This window comes from Equus asinus, chromosome 28, assembly GCF_041296235.1.
Source record: "Equus asinus isolate D_3611 breed Donkey chromosome 28, EquAss-T2T_v2, whole genome shotgun sequence".
Taxonomy (NCBI): domain Eukaryota; kingdom Metazoa; phylum Chordata; class Mammalia; order Perissodactyla; family Equidae; genus Equus; species Equus asinus.
The window spans coordinates 46,346,280-46,361,755 of NC_091817.1; positions in this window are offsets into that span (position 1 = coordinate 46,346,280).

Consider the following 15,476-nt stretch of genomic DNA (forward strand, 5'->3'; position numbering starts at 1 on the left):
GTGAGCCTGGAGTCACACACACCTCGATCCCCGGCTCCAATGTGAAGGGCTGGGTGACCTTGGACAGGTGACTGAGTGCCTCTGAGCCTCAGTTTCCTTGTCTGTAAAAAATACGAGAATGAAAAGTGGTCGGAGGATGGTCCCACCAGAAGCCGCAGCGCAGGCTCCTTCTGTGGGTTTGGCTGCAGGATGGGGGTGAAGAGGCAGAGGCACAGTTAGTTCCAGGACCTGGGTCCTAGCATCGGCTCTGTACTGCCTTGCTGTGTGTCCTTGGTCAGTCACTTCACCTCTCTGAACCTCAGTCTTCTCACCGGTCAAATGAGGACAGCCGAAGCCGTGATGGCTAAAATTGCAAAACCTCTTCTCACGAAGGTGCTCAATGTACATCGTCTCTTCTTAATTTCCTTAAGAGGTTCTGAGGCCCAGTCTCTTGGCTTCCAAAACGGAGTTATCATTATCAGCTCCATTTTGCAGATGAAGCCCCGAGGTCCAGGGACGAGCTTGCTCAGGGTCACCTTGTTGAGTGGAATCTGCACTTAACAGAAACGTGGAATTCTGATGCAAGGATCGGGGAGGGAGGAAGGTCTGCCAGAGCCTTCCACAGCCGCCTGGAGGGGTGGCAGGAGCTGCTGGCCTCAGTGGGCTCTCTGGGGCCCGGGCAATGGGGATGAAGCCAGGCGGGTGCAGAGAAGCCGACTGAATGGAGGTGGGCCAGGCTAGCGGGTTTCAAATGGTATTACTGGAAACTCAAGGGTTCTGCAGAAATGATTTAGGGGCCTGAATGGAGGGTGACAAAGGGGAGGACAGGGTGGTGAGGCCCCCTGCTTCATCACGGCGGCCCCCCTTGGATCATCTTTCCATGGTGAGTCTGTAAGTGTAACCCAGATAAATGCCGTGGCCCACATGGCCCAGTCTCCACACTCAGCCCACTCACAGACCCCAGGGCACCTGCTGGTGATGGAGGTGCTCTGCCCTGTTCCCCTGGCACCCAGTTCTCTCAGACCCCGTGGCTACTCCAACGCCTCTCATAAACCGGACTCCAAAATTATCTTTCCAGCTCACGCTGGTTGTCTTGCCCCCTCTCCTCTGTCTGCCCACCTCCCCCAGCTCTTTATTACTTACTTTGACTTAACAGTTCTGCCTAAATCTCCTCCAACCTGTCCTCCTGCCTCTCAGTTCTTTTTGCATCCTGAGTGCATGGGTTCAAGTCCAGAATTTACCACTTCCCTGCTGGGTGACCTTCAGCAAGTTTCTTAACCTCTCTGTGCCCTGATTCCCTCATCTGTGAAATGAAGATGACAGCTCCCACCTATTGATTTGTTGTGAGCATTGAACAAATCAATTTATGTTTATAAGGTGCTTAGAAGAGTGTTGGGGTGAAGCAAGGCCCACTTAAGTGCCTCCTGTTATTATGATTATTATCTTCAGAATTCTAAGTCATGCAAGAAAGATTTTGTTTGGAGAAAGGAGTGTGCTGTTAAAAAAGTTTTTTAAAAGGGTAGTTGAAGGGCCAGCCCAGTGGTACAGCGGTTAAGTTCACATGCTCTGCTTCAGCGGCCCAGGGTTCACTGGTTCGGATCCCAGGTGCGGACCCACACACCACTCGTCAAGCCCTGCGGTGGCAGGCATCCCACATATAAAGTAGAGGAAGATGGGCACGGATGTTAGCTCAGGGCCAGTCTTCCTCAGCAAAAGAAGAGGAGGGCTGGCGGCAGATGTCAGCTCAGGGTTAATCTTCCTCCCCCCCCCCAAAAAAAAGGGAAGTTGAGAGGTGCTGATCTAGTCCAAGCCCCTCATGACTCCTCGAACTGAGACCCAGAGAAGAGGGGAAGATTGTCTGAGCGCGCAGGGCAGGCTCGGATAGGACTCGCAGTCCAGTGCTCTGTTCACAGCCCCAGTGCCTTCTATCAGCACTGTCTCTTGCCCAGGCTGTAGGATGGTTGACTTTAGCCTGGTGTCCAGCCCGTCAGCCCCTGCCCCCAGGCATTCCCGGAGCCCTTCCGCAGAACTTGGTAAACTCCCAGTCACCTCTCAGCTCAATGCCCCCGGCTTCCTGGCCCCAACATTCCTCCCTTTTGTGTACACTTGACCTCAGCTCACCCTGGGAGGTCGCCCAGCCCCCGTGCCTCTCCAGCGTCCTGGAAGTCCGGGATACAGGACAGCCTATGCCAGCCCATCGGCAGTGTCTTCAGAGGGACTGCCGCCTGCCGTACCTTCTGGATAAAAGGATGGGCGCAGGGACCGTGCATGAGTCTCCTGTGGCTGCTGTAACAACACACACACACGCAGCGGCTTAAAACAGCACAAATGCATTCTCTCCAAAATGCATCTTTCGGGGCTAGAATCGCCGTGTTGTCAGGGCTGCGTGTCTGCTGGCGGCACCAGGGGAGAGCGCGTTTCCGGCTCCCAGGGGCTGCCCGTGTTCCTTGGCTTGTGGCTGCCTTGGGCGAGTCACCCTCCCTCTTTGTGGGTCAGGAAAGATGGGGAGACAATAGTCCTCGCCTCACAGGGTTATTGTAAGGAGTGAATGAGTTCATGCCCGGGAAGCACGGGGTCTCAGTGCCTGGCACACAGGACACGCTCGATAAGAAATGATTATTTTCATCATCACTATTACTTATTATTACAGGCATCAAGTCTCCTGATGACAGAGCATGAGAAGAGCTAGAGTAGATGGATGCCAGGGTGCCGTGAGCGAGCAGAGGAGACTGATGAGAGGCAGTGTGCCGTTCAATGGTGACTGGCTTTCTGGGGAAAAAAGTCCTTCTTTGTAGTGTTTGCCAATTACTGTGGTGTAAATACTCCTACTGTAAGCAGTTTTTCGCTCTAACAGCATGACCTCCCTAAATGCCGAGTTGGGAAGAGATGCTAATGGTTGGCTCTGGCAAGCCTGTGCCAGTCGACTCCGTCCATCACTGCATACACCGGGGGGCCAGGGGAGCGCCCCCCACGGCGGGACCTGGGCAAACCTCGACGGGCGAGCAGTGAGCATGTGAAGCAAGGGAGGAGGGAGGCAGGTGGGAATCAAAAACGATGGGCTTCTCTGCTTTGCTGAGGGCTACAGGCTTTACACTGGCCTGGGGGAGCCATTGGCGAGGGAAGCTGGGGTTGCCCACCCTGGAACATTCTAGCATCACCCTGGCGAGCTTTTAAAAAGCTCTCATGACTGGGCCACATCCAGCTCCGTGAACTCAGAACTGTGGGGTTGCAGGATTGCTTCGAAAGTTCCCCGGGTGACTCTCCGTGAGGCTGGGCTCCGGGAATAGTCGCTTGACGTCAGGAGGGGCGTGATCGGAGATGCATTTTCTGGAGCTCACTTGTGCTCGCTCTCCTATATTGCTGGAGGCAGTGTAAAATGGTACCACCCTTTGAAAGGGCGATTTGGCGCTATTGACCAAAACAAGAAACACAGATGCCCTCTGACCTTCAATCGCACATCTAGGGATTTATTCTGCAGATAAGCTCGCACGTGAGTGCAAGACGTGTGTGTAAAGATGCTCACTATGGCATCGTTGGTGATAGTGGCAGATTGGAAATGACTGAAATGTCCCCCATCAGAGGGCTGGTTAAATAAATGACGGTCCTATAGGCAAGAGAAACCCCTGCATCTGTTAAAGAGAGACAGAAAAATCTCTCTGTTCTGACGTGGAAGGACCAACGAGGTGCCTGAAGTGCAGGGTGCAGAACAGATCATAATGAACGCTCGAGTCTGGGTGAAAACAGACAAGAGGGGTGTGTGTGTGTGTGCAGAGAATATTTGTTTCCAAAAAATGAGTAAAAAACTAGAAACTGGGTTGCCTCTGGGGAGAGAAGCTGAGTGGTTTTAGGAGGGGGTGAAAGAAAGACAGAAATTTCCTCCTCTCTATACATCATTTGATACTGTTTCATTTTTTTTTAAAACCATGGGCATGTATTGATTCAGAAACGTTTTCTTTTAAGTTAAATTAATAGGCATCCTGGTAGCATGGGGAGGAGGAGCCAGCCTGGAAGAAAGCGATGGTTTATCTGACCGGGCTGGAGGAGATGCGGCCTAAACGAGTCAGTGGCTGTGGGCCTGGAGGGGAGGGAGGAGGGGAGAGGAGCCAGAATAGATGGGAGGGACCACCCAGAAAGGGCTGGACAAATAGCAATGGGGGCCCTTGCCTGCCTCCAGCTGGTTCAGCCCCAACCGTACCCCAGCAGGGAGATCTGGTGAGCAGCCAAGGCCACAGACCCCACTGGAGTGACCTGTTCCCAGTCCTTGCGCCACTGAGGACATTCAGCGGGACCTCTTTGGGGAAACTGAGGCATCACAGCGGTTTTTGTTATGGACTTGAAGTAGAAGCACGCTCGGATCATTTACCATGGAGAGTCCCAAAGTCGAGGTTCCTCCAGGATCCAGGAGGGCGACACAAGGCAGGCTGGGGTGGGGCTGTGGGGGAATGCCCCAGTCACGAAGGTGGAATGTGGGGCCACTGTTGAGATAGCTTCACACTAGGAAGGAAGAGCTGTAAGTCCTGGTTTTTATGCTAAATCTCTCTCACATTCTAGAGGGTGCCCACTAACTCTGAAACTTATGAAGCACCGTGGCAGCGCGATTCCGTTTATATAAAATTCAAAAACAGGCAAAGCTCGGAGCCGGCCCCTTGGCCGAGTGGTTAGGTTCGTGCGCTCCGCTTTGGCGGCCCAGGGTTTCGCCAGTTGAGATCCTGGGCGCGAACATGGCACCGCTCATCCAGCCACGCTGAGGCGGCGTCCCACATAGCACAGCCAGAAGGACCCACAACCCAAAATACACAACTAAGTACTGGGGGCATTTGGGGAGAAAAAGGGAAGGAAAAAAAAGGCAAAGCTGATCTATGGTGATGAAACCAGGACAGTGATTATTTAGGGCGGTGCATGGTGGGTTCTGGGGGCTGACTGTGTGGTTTGACCCATTCCATCTGGGGGCTGATGACACAGGAGGCTGAATCTGTGCAACAGACTTGCATACTTTAGTATGCATGTTATATTTAAATTTTAGAAGTGTGGCTTTTTTTGCTTTTTTTTAACAACCGCTGGCATGGAGGGCCTAATAAGACCCATCAGTGGGCTGGATTCAGCCTTGGGCTCCTGGTTACAACCAGGTTGTCACAGCAAATGGCTTTGAAGTGTCCGGGCTTTCAAAGCTGCTCAAGCCTGGAACCTCGATTTTTTTGTCAGTCGCTACTGAACCAGCAGTGACACTCTGCTCTGTGCCTTTGCCTGGACCCCACCTGCCCTCCCTCCCTCCCTTCCTCCTGGAATCCTGAGGTCCTTGTGGATGGAGGAATGTCAGCGGTGGAGGTCTGACTCGCTACCTTCCACCTGCCTCCTGCTTTCCTTTTCTGGAAGGGAGGAGAGAGGTGGTTGGATCCTTTACAGCCAGTTAAGCTTTCTGTTTAAAAGTATTGCTCAGGAGGTAATTATCCCCTGTGGAAGATGCAAGCCCTTCCAGAAAGCGAGTCTGTCCTCCGGCGGCCTGCAGAAGCTGAGGGCCGTCAGGGACAGCCTCCACTACAAAGGGACGTGCCACTGCCTTTGAATGCCGGGCAGTCGGCTCTGCAGCTGAGTCCTTTCTATCGGAGGAGGGGTGCCTCCGAGGAGACTGGAATGTCATTATACTCTGACTGGGGGATACAGAGCAGAGCACGTGCTGGGGTCTCGGCTCCCCGCCCCAGGTGCTTGTAGCTTTTTATTATGACATTTTTCAAACAAGTGGGAAAATTGCAAGACTAGTACAATGAATGTCCCTGTTCCCTGCAGAGGCTCGTAATTACTAGTGTCTCATCATATTGGCTTTATAATGAATATATATATATTTTTGAAACATTTCAAAGCAAACTACAGACACTTCACCCTGAATTCTTCAGCGTAGACATGGAGAAAAATAAAGATAATTCTCTACATAATCACAAGAACATCATCACCTCTAACACAAATAACATGAATGATAATTCCCTAATATCATCTAATGTTCGGCCCATAATCAAATTTCTGTGTCTCCAAAATGTCTTTTATCACTGTTTTTCAAAGACCAAGATCCAATTCAGGGTCACATACGACATTTGCTGATCATGTTTCTTGACTCTTTTAATCTCAGACAATCCTCTGTGCTTCCAGCACCTTCTCCCCACCCCCCAGGACGCTGAGTTTTTAAAGACGTCAAGCCAGTTGTCTTGTAGACGGCTCCTCCTTCTAGGTTTATCCCATTGTTCCCAAGTGCCCCTCTATTTCTGGAAATTAGGTCTAAAGTATTGATTATGCTCAAGTTTAAATAGTTTTGGCAAGAATGCTTTATCGATGGGGACACGGGGAGCTCATGAGGCTTGGCTGTCCCTGTGGATGACGCCGAGAAGCATCGTGGGTTAAAGTGGCCACAGAGGATGTCTAAACTCTAAGGGAACATTTCCCTTTTGCAGTTAGCTAGTATTCTGGGGGGGATATTTGGGCCTCATCTCTTTTTATTCTTTAGTTCTGTGGCGGAGAGGATGCGGGAACCTGGGGGGGTGGCGTTGGAAAGTGCGTCAGAAGCCTCGAGGCTCCCTCCCTCCGAGGTGAGCTCCCAGCCCTCACAGATGCCATTTTCGGGTCCAGAGACAGCACATCTAGCAGTTTCTCCTTCACAGCTCAGAGAGGCCAGTCAGAGGCACCAAGAAGCGTGGCCAGCGCATCATTACTACCATCTATCGCTCAGCTCTCCTGTGAACCACACGCTGAATGAAACACACATTTTAGCCCTTCCAACAGCCGGATATCAGAGACAGATCCAATCATCCCCTCAGTCTAGAGATGGAGACATGGAGGCCTGGAGAAGCTCAAAAACTCAGAGCAGGTGAGGCTGGAGTGTGGGAGGGATGCGGGCCTGTGAGGAGGAGCCCTGACAGGGCGGGCGTGGGGACGGGCTGGATGCAGGATGGGGGTGCAGACAGTGAAGGAGCGGGAGGAGGCTATGGACACCCCAAGATTGCCCGTCTGTGATGGAGCAGAAGGAGGGGCAGGAACCCAAATGGGAAGCAATGGAGGAGGAGAGGTTTGCGGGACAGGATGTCAGCCTTGAACCCCGCTGCAGGTGTTTGGGAATTTGAGTCCGGAGACCAGAGAAGAGCTGGGGGCTGGCAGTACAAGCGTGAGCATCCTCAGCACCCCCGCCAGGGAGCACACGTCACGTCCAGAGTCCAGAGAGGTGCAGCTGGGGAGGGGAGGCGGGGAGAAGGGGCAGGTAAGGCGAGGGGTGACCCTGGAGGCGAGGATGTGGGGAAAGCAATGAATTTCCCCTGGCTCCCAGCCCCGGAGGGAGGACAGAGCAGCTCTGGTTCTTGGGAGGCCTGGAGCGCCCTTGAGTGAAGGGATTTCCCCAGAAGGCCCTGTCCTGGCCGAGAGGCAGGGAAGCATCTGGGATTCGGGTTTGCAGCAGGTGGAAATGGGCAGATCCTGGGCATCCCCCACCCACCCCGGACCATGAGCTGCTCATGCCTGGTCATAGGGGGCTGGGTGGGATTCTCCTGCCCAGAGAACCCCTGGGGAGCCTTGATGAGGATCCTGAACGCGTCTGGTGGGACGGGAGGCCCTTTTAGGATTTCCCAGGGATTCTCAAGAACCACCTGGCTGAGAGTCTGCGTGGCCCATAGGGTCATGGCACCTTGTCAGGTTGCGAATTATTTCCTGTAAAAGGGTGGACAGGGGCCCCTAGAGGCTCCCCTCCTCCCCAGCCCCTCTCTTCCCCTTCCCTCCCCGTCCCCCCACCAGGAACCATTTGTGCTTGCGCCCCATCCTCACTGTCACAGTGTCAGATGAGCCATCCCGGAAGGACGTGCGTGCTACGAGGCCTCTAGGGTAAAGGGTATCGCTCCAGGTGAGTTAGGGGGTCAGCAGGTCAGGTGGGCTTCGCTCCCAGGGGTCTGCTCGCCCCTTTAACAAGCTGACGTGTGACGTGCTCCTCCTAGACCCAGGGCTGGCTGGCGGTCCCCTATGTGTCCCCCCACCTCTTGCCTCCTGGGTGCCCCCTTGTCAACAGGCCCGCTCTCTGCACTCTGTTATTGGGGTGCACAGCCTGGGAGGTGCTGGTCTGCAGGGGCTCCCTGGCAGAAGGATTGCCAGACCCTAGGGCCCCCAGGGGAATGACCTGGAGTCTTGGTGATGCCTGTGGCACGGTGGCAGGACTGTTTTCGCCAGCGTCATTTGGCAGAAGTGGGGTGGAAGGTGGCGGGGGTGGGGGAGGGGCCGGGGTAAAACGCCAAATGGCAGAGGTGGGCACTGTTGAGACCGGGAGGCCCGCGCGGTTGGCAGCTAGGAGCATCCAGGGTGGGAACTGGCAGAGAGAGAAGCAGGCCCATCACCAAGGGGCTCACCATGGGAGGCCTCGTCTCTGTCACCTCCAACTCCTTAAATGCACCCATCCCGCATCAAAGAAGGGCATCGCTTTGCGAAGATGTGGGGACGTGCTTGTTTATTATTGTGCTTTTGAAGGCTTTCGGCTGCAAGGAGCTCAGCTAACCTGCCATCGGGCGCTTCTCCTCGCTCACCTGCCTCAGAGAGACCGCTTCAAGACAAGACCCTAAAGCGACACGCTCTTTTCAAGTGTAATGAAATATTCTGGATGTGGCATTGGCCAGTGAACAAATGAAGATGTGAAACATCGAAGTCCGTATTAATAGCAGTGCGTTTTTTCTCAAGATTTAGAAGCTTTGCTTTCAGAATCAGCCATCTCTTAGCAGGTCTCTGAGAAGCTTGAGGGTCCTGGGGTCTTGGGGACCAGAGGGGCCTAATGGAGGCAGGGGAGGCAGGGGGCTTCAGGGAACCAGGAGGGGCTGAGAGCCCGCCGTCTCCAGGAGGAGGGTGGCCGAGGTGGGGAAGCAGTGACTCATGTCCAAGTTCAGGATGTTGGGTGGGTGCGGGTGTGCCAAGGTCCCGGGTACACCTGACAGTATATGGACAAGGTAGCAAATATTTCTGGAACATGATGAAAAACTTGAAAATAAGGCAAATGGCTGCCTTACTTTCAACGTCCTTTCAATGTCACGCTCTAGCCTCAATTAAGAGGCCAGCCCAGAAGTTATTTATATTTAATTCTCTAAGGACTTGTGCTTTTGTTCGACTCTTTTTACTATTCATTAGGGCCCGGAATCTGAAGTGAACATGTTAACTTGCAAATTTGTGTCTGGTAGAGATGAATATGATTTCTCTCTGTTTGCAAAGAAACCTGCAAGGTTATGGTTTCCTTGCCCCGCAGAGCATCTCCACCCAGCAATCTTGCATCTCACCCAGCAGTCCAGCCCAGCCCTCTTGGGTGTCTGTAGCACGAGGTCCTCAAATGCCTCTCGGACCAGCTTTCCCATCCCGCTGGCCCCCTCATCAATGGGCACAGCAGATTAGGACACATGTTCTTTCTATATTGGTATGGGAGGCATTTTTTAAAACTTTTTCGAATGTGTACTTTGATGCCGTTTCCTAGCAAAACAGGCCTCCTGGAGACCCAGGTAGGGAAGGCCAATGGGGCCGTGGGAGTTTGTGGGAGTTTGGGTCTTGTGTGTTTGTGTACGCGTGTGTGTGCGCGTGTGTGTGTCTGTTATTAGGAGCAAAAACTCAGTTTTATTGCTGGAAAAATCTCATAATTTGCTTTCACACCTTTTAAGAGCTGTTTACTCCAGGCATAGTCTGCCTTCATGAAGATTTTGAAAAATCTAGGGCAGTGATTTTCCTGAGAGGGGAGCAAGAAGGTCACCAGGAAAGTGTGCTGTCCTGCGGATCCTCAATATTCTAGAGTACGTACTCAATCAGGCAAGATGGAGAAGCTAAAAGCAATAGAATAATTGACCTATTTTTTTTTTTTTAAGCAGAAGCTTTGTTCTCTTCTGGAACACGAAAACATTTGTTATCCTAAAAAGAAATGTTTGTTTGACTTGTTTCGCTGTCAGCAGATATTTTGGCTTTTGCATCCAACACCCTTCCTAGCTAAATAAACAGGAGGCGGGGCTGGGACTCTCAGGTGTGTATTTAGAGCAAATCTAGACAAGAACAGTGGTGGAGAGGTGGTGGGGTGACGTCTCCTCATCCCAGTGAGAGTGGGAGGTCGAGGCCCCAGCAGCATCGTGTTGTGGGGGCGGGGTCTGGTCTGAGGAGGTGGGCTCAGATCTCGCTCCATCGCAGAGGGCATGTTGGACCTGAGCTGGACGTTTGTCCATTATGCTACCGGCCCAAGGGCTGGCATGGAGTGGGCATACAGTAAGCACGGGATGGAGGGATGGATAGACAGCTGCACACATGACCACGCGCCCTCTAGGACCAGTTCAAACTGACCCCATCTTATCAACAGAAGGTTAAAGTTGTTTTTCCGGGGCAAGCCTAAAAATACAAGTCAGGGAGCCAGAGTGCACACAGAGGGGAAAGTCTTGACCTGAAATAACACCTGGAACCAGAGATTCCACCCTCGCTCGCCCCAACAGAACCAAAACCGGAACTTGAAAGCTGGACTCTCATCAGAAGCCAAGGGTCCGCTGTCTAGGAAGATCTGGTGTTAAAGCCCCTTCCACATCTTTCTATAAATGTTTAAAGCCCTCCCATCAAAACCTGCCCCAGGGGCCGGCCCTGTGGCCCAGTGGTTAGGTTCATGTGCTGGGCTTCCGCGGCCCAGCGTTTCTCTGGTTCAGATCCTGGGCGCCGACATGGCACTGCTCGTCAGGCCATGCTGAGGCAGCGTCCCACATGCCACAACTAGAAGGACCCACAACTAAAATATACAACTATGCATTGGGGGGCTCTGGGGAGAAGAAGAAGGGAAAAAACAAAGATTGGCACCTGATGTTAGCTCAGGTGCTAATCTTTAAAAAAAAAAAAAAAAGCCTGCCCCACCAGGGCTTCTGCACACCAGCCTGTTCCTCCTAACCTCTTACATTTTGCCCCAAGCCCTGGGTCAGGGAGACACATTTTAGAGCTTTGCCTCTTGCCTCCTTGACGGTCAACCTCGCAGTAAAGACTTTTCTTTCCCCAAATTACAGTGGCGTAATTGTTGGCTTTTCATGCTCATTGGGCAGAGAATCCCCTTTTTGTGTGATAACACATGCATGCCTGCATACATCAATGGATGCATGAATGGATGGATAGATGGATGGATGGATTCATGGATGCATGAATGGATGGATGGATGCATGGAGGCATGAATGGATGGATGGATGGCTGGATGGGTGGATTCACAGCTGCATGGATACATGCATGGATGGATGGATGGATGCATAGATGGATTCATGGATGCATGAATGGATGGATGGATGGATGTACACTCAAATGGGGCATCTAGCCCTCTTTCCACTCCTGAAGCTGCCTGAGGATCTTGATTCTTGTGCCCTGTTCAGTAATTAGATACTGGTTTGGATATTTTGGGGTCAATCTGAGGTAACTTGAATATGATCTTGATATTAGATGAGATGCAATCCTCCTGGAATGAGAAGGTGGAAGTTGTTGACTAAAAAAAGCATGAACAAAATATTTAGAGTAATCTTGTTCGGGTTTTAAAAATATGTATATGTGTGTGTGTGTGTGTATATTTGAATGCTGACTCTCTAAAATTACTACCAAAATAAGCTACTAAAAAACCAAAAATTAATTGATTGCATCCTGCAGTAAAGGAAATCTTGGAAGGGAGAAGGCAAAGATGTAACTGTGATGGTTAATTTTATGTGTCAACTTGACTGAGCTAAAAGATGCCTGGATAGCTGGTAAAACATTATTTCTGGGGGTGTCTGAGGATATTTCCAGAAGGATTAGCATTTGAGTCAGTGGACTGCAAAGTAGATGGTCCTCCCCCGGCGTGGATGGACATCCTCCATTCCACTGAGGGTCCGAGTAGAATGCAAAAGGAGGAAGGGCGAACGCACGCTCTCTGTTGGAGCTGGGACGTCCACGTTGTCCTGTGCTCAGACGTCGGCGCTCCTGGTTCTCAGGCTTGTGGACTCGGATCAGGACTTGCACCATCGGCCCCCCAGTCCCCAGGCCGTCAGACTCGACTGACTACACCGCGGCTCTCGGGGGTGTCCAGCTTGCTCGGCAGATCATGGGACTTCTCAACCTCCATCACCACGTGAGCCAGTTCCTATTCTAAATCTCCTCTCCTTGAAATCTATGTATGTCTCGCTGCCTCTGTTTCTCTGGAGAACGCTGACTGATACAGGAATGTTCCGGAGGGTTATTTCAGGTCTCAGTCAGGCGTGTCTTCCAATGAGCAAAGTTCATAACAAAATAGTTTAGGATTGGTGGACACAGCGAGGCAAAGATTTGGAAGGAAGTCCTGAATTGTCTGAGGGAGGGCCCTTTGCTCTGCTGAGGGCTCAGTGGACGAAAGGAATTGGGGGAGAGCTGTTGGCAGCCTTGTGCTCCTGGGAAGGGGCTCCCTGAGTGGTGAAGGCTCGTGAATGCAGGCTGGAGCCCTGTGAGCGCAGATGGCTTCACGGCAACAAGTAAAGCCCCGAACGACTGAAATCCTAAAGAGGCATTGGGAAAATGTGTGTCAGCCAAAATGGCAAAAGACTGGGAAACGGGGAAAAAATAAGCAAAGGTTGGTGGGGCTTCTGTCTAGTTCCCCCACCTGGGTTATCTCCAGCTTTCATGGTCTTCGAGCCCTTTTAGAATTCGAAGTTGTAGAAAACGGGTCAAATGGCAGACGGCGCCTGTCCGTCGGCACGCACATTCACTGAGCTCACCTGAGTGCCACCATCACTGGCCTGCAAGTGGACTTGTTTTCAGCTACCTGTAAATTCATTTCAAAATTCCTCATTCCCCACGTACGTGTGGTTCCTAGGATTCTCCTCTGAGTGGTCGGAACATCTTCCTAGCTCTCTCATTTTTAGAGAGTTAAAAATGCTTGACGTGTTCGTTTTATATTTGTATGAGAGTCATGATTTCAGCATTTTAAAGAATCATCTTTTAATATGTAGAGTGAGTGAGTGAAGCCCACGTCGTCGCTCCTCTGGCTCTGCTCACGCTCTCCCCACGGCTCAGAATGTTCTTTCTTTCCTTCCTAGCGTCACCTTTCTCGGTTCCTCTTCATCCTAAAGTTTGCGGCTTCACTCTCTCTTCCCCGGGAAGCTTCTCGACTGTCCAGCTTAGATCTCCCGTCACATACGTGCTCTTGGCTGCGTTACCTTCCTTTGCCAAGACGTGTTCTGATTTTAAAGACGTTTGGAAATGTCTGACTCCCTGAGCTCACAGAATATGTGTTCAAAAACACGTCTGTGGGGCCGGCCCGTGGCCAAGTGGTTCAGTTCGCGTGCTCTGTGTCGGCAGCCTGGGGTTCGCCAGTTCGGATCCTGGGTGTGGACCTAGCACCGCTCATCAAGCCACGCTGAGGCAGCGTCCCACATAGAGGAACTAGAGTGGCCTACAACTAGGATATTCAACTGTGGACCGGGGGCTTTGGGGAGAAAAAAAAAAGACAGGAAGATTGGCAACAGGTGTTAGCTCAGGGACAATCTTAAAAAAAAGGATCTGTGTTAATTATGTAAGGAGAAATGTTATGGAATGTTTTATTTTTCCTCTCTCTTCCCCTAGTCCACTTCCCTGGGATTCTGGCACGTTCCAAAACCAGGATAACACAAGGGAGTATTTGCCAAATTGACTCAAAGTGCTGGAAGGGAGAGGAATCCTTTTAGTGGGATAGCACGTGGAGGAGGCGGTTAAGAGGGGCCCCTTTAGTGGTGGGTGACAGGCTTGGAGGTTTTGTTGGCCAAGCCCCAGCCCTTGGTCCGGGCCAACTCAGAATGAGGGACAGGAAGGAGGGTGCGTGTGGGAGGACTGAGTTGTTCCCGGGGCACAGAGCTGAGAGCACTTAGCGAAGGACCTTTGTAGGGTCAGGGGAATTCAGCGGAGTCGGGGGACCTTTCCTGGCCCCAGACTGTGCTTGGAAGCCACGACCAGAATCCAGAGGGAAGGACCTTTCGTGTTGATGTTTCTGCAGTCCACGTGGGGCTTACCTGCCTGATGATCATCTCTCCTTGGGGATATGGTGCTGGGCTTGCAGAAAATAAGATGTTTTCTTCCAAATAACTTTTCACATTTTCTACAATGAGCCTGTGTTGTTTTTATATATTTGTTCAAAATTTGTGTCTACATAAAAAAAGATCCAAAGGCACACTCTCCTCTCAACAAAGAATTGCTGTTTCCATCTTGTTGTATATATTTCCAGACATTTTTCGACAGATTTCGTAGCAAACGGTTGAGGGCTTACTGTGTGCTTCCCATCCTGACTGCAGTTAGCCCTCCCAACAACTTTGGGATAGGTACTCTTCATATGATCTTCTTACAGATGAGGAAACAGAAGCTCAGAGAGGTTAAGCAACTTGTCCAAGGTCACACAGCAGTGAGGGAGGGGTGTGCATCTGACACCCGACAGAGTCCATGCTCTTAAACACCCTGCTGTACTGCTCCATCTTTGTAATATATAATATATATATATTATATATTTTATATATATATAATATAGCAAAGTTAATTTGCAAATAGGTTTTTTACGATTTAAAGGTGAATTCATTATTGTTTTCTTTTCTGAGCAAGTGTGAGGATGATGGCCAGCTGGTAGGTGCAGAGGACTCGATGGCTTCTGTTTTCCGTGGCTGAAAAGATGGCAGAGGTGAGACCACCTGTCTAGAAGGACCTTCTGGAACACCCCAGAAACTAGTCTTTCCTGGTCACCATGGAAAACACAGGCCTGGTGGGTCAAAGGCCGCTGACATAGATGTGTGCTCCAAGCTGGAAACAAGCACACTGGTGGGCCTTTGGGGCTGGGAAGACAGCAAGGCCACCTCCTCCAGGGGACCCCGCTCCCCCCGGCACACCTGGCTGTCCCTTGTCACCTCTGAGTTGCATGTCAGAGTGAATCCTGCTGGGCCCTCCTTTGCTGCTGGTCGCTGGATCAGCCCTGGGGCCACCCTGTGGCCCCTGCAACAACAGAGCCTGTGACGTCAACACGGCCCTTTCTGGTGACCAAGAAGGCAGGTGGCAAAGAAAGGATGGAAGCCTCTGGCCGGATGTGCACGCTGATCCCTCGGCCTCGGCTGCTGCCCTGGCTTGGGGGCCCAGCCCCGGGAACACCTGGCTCAGGTGCTCTGAGTCCCAGCTCCCGCAGTGCAAGTGTGCCAAGGAGGTGAGGGCCAGAAGCAGCGCTTCCATAAGTCTCGAAGCCCCAGGTCCAGCCCATCCCCTCTTTGTCACCTGGAGCTCCTTTCCAGAGGCTCCGCAGCCAGTTGACCCCTTCAGGTTCTGCTTTCCGAGCGGCAAGGACTGAATTGAATTTCGCCGTGGCAGGAATTTAATTGCCTTCCATGGCCCCACCTTACTCTGACCGCAGGTGTCAAGGGCTTTGAAGATTAAAGTATGAAGAGAAATTAATTATTTAAGGAAAAGCATTTGAACTGGAGACAGAATAAACCCAGATTAAAAACCAGCAGGTCCAAACTGTCAAATACTGACAGCGTGCTCTAGACAAAAGA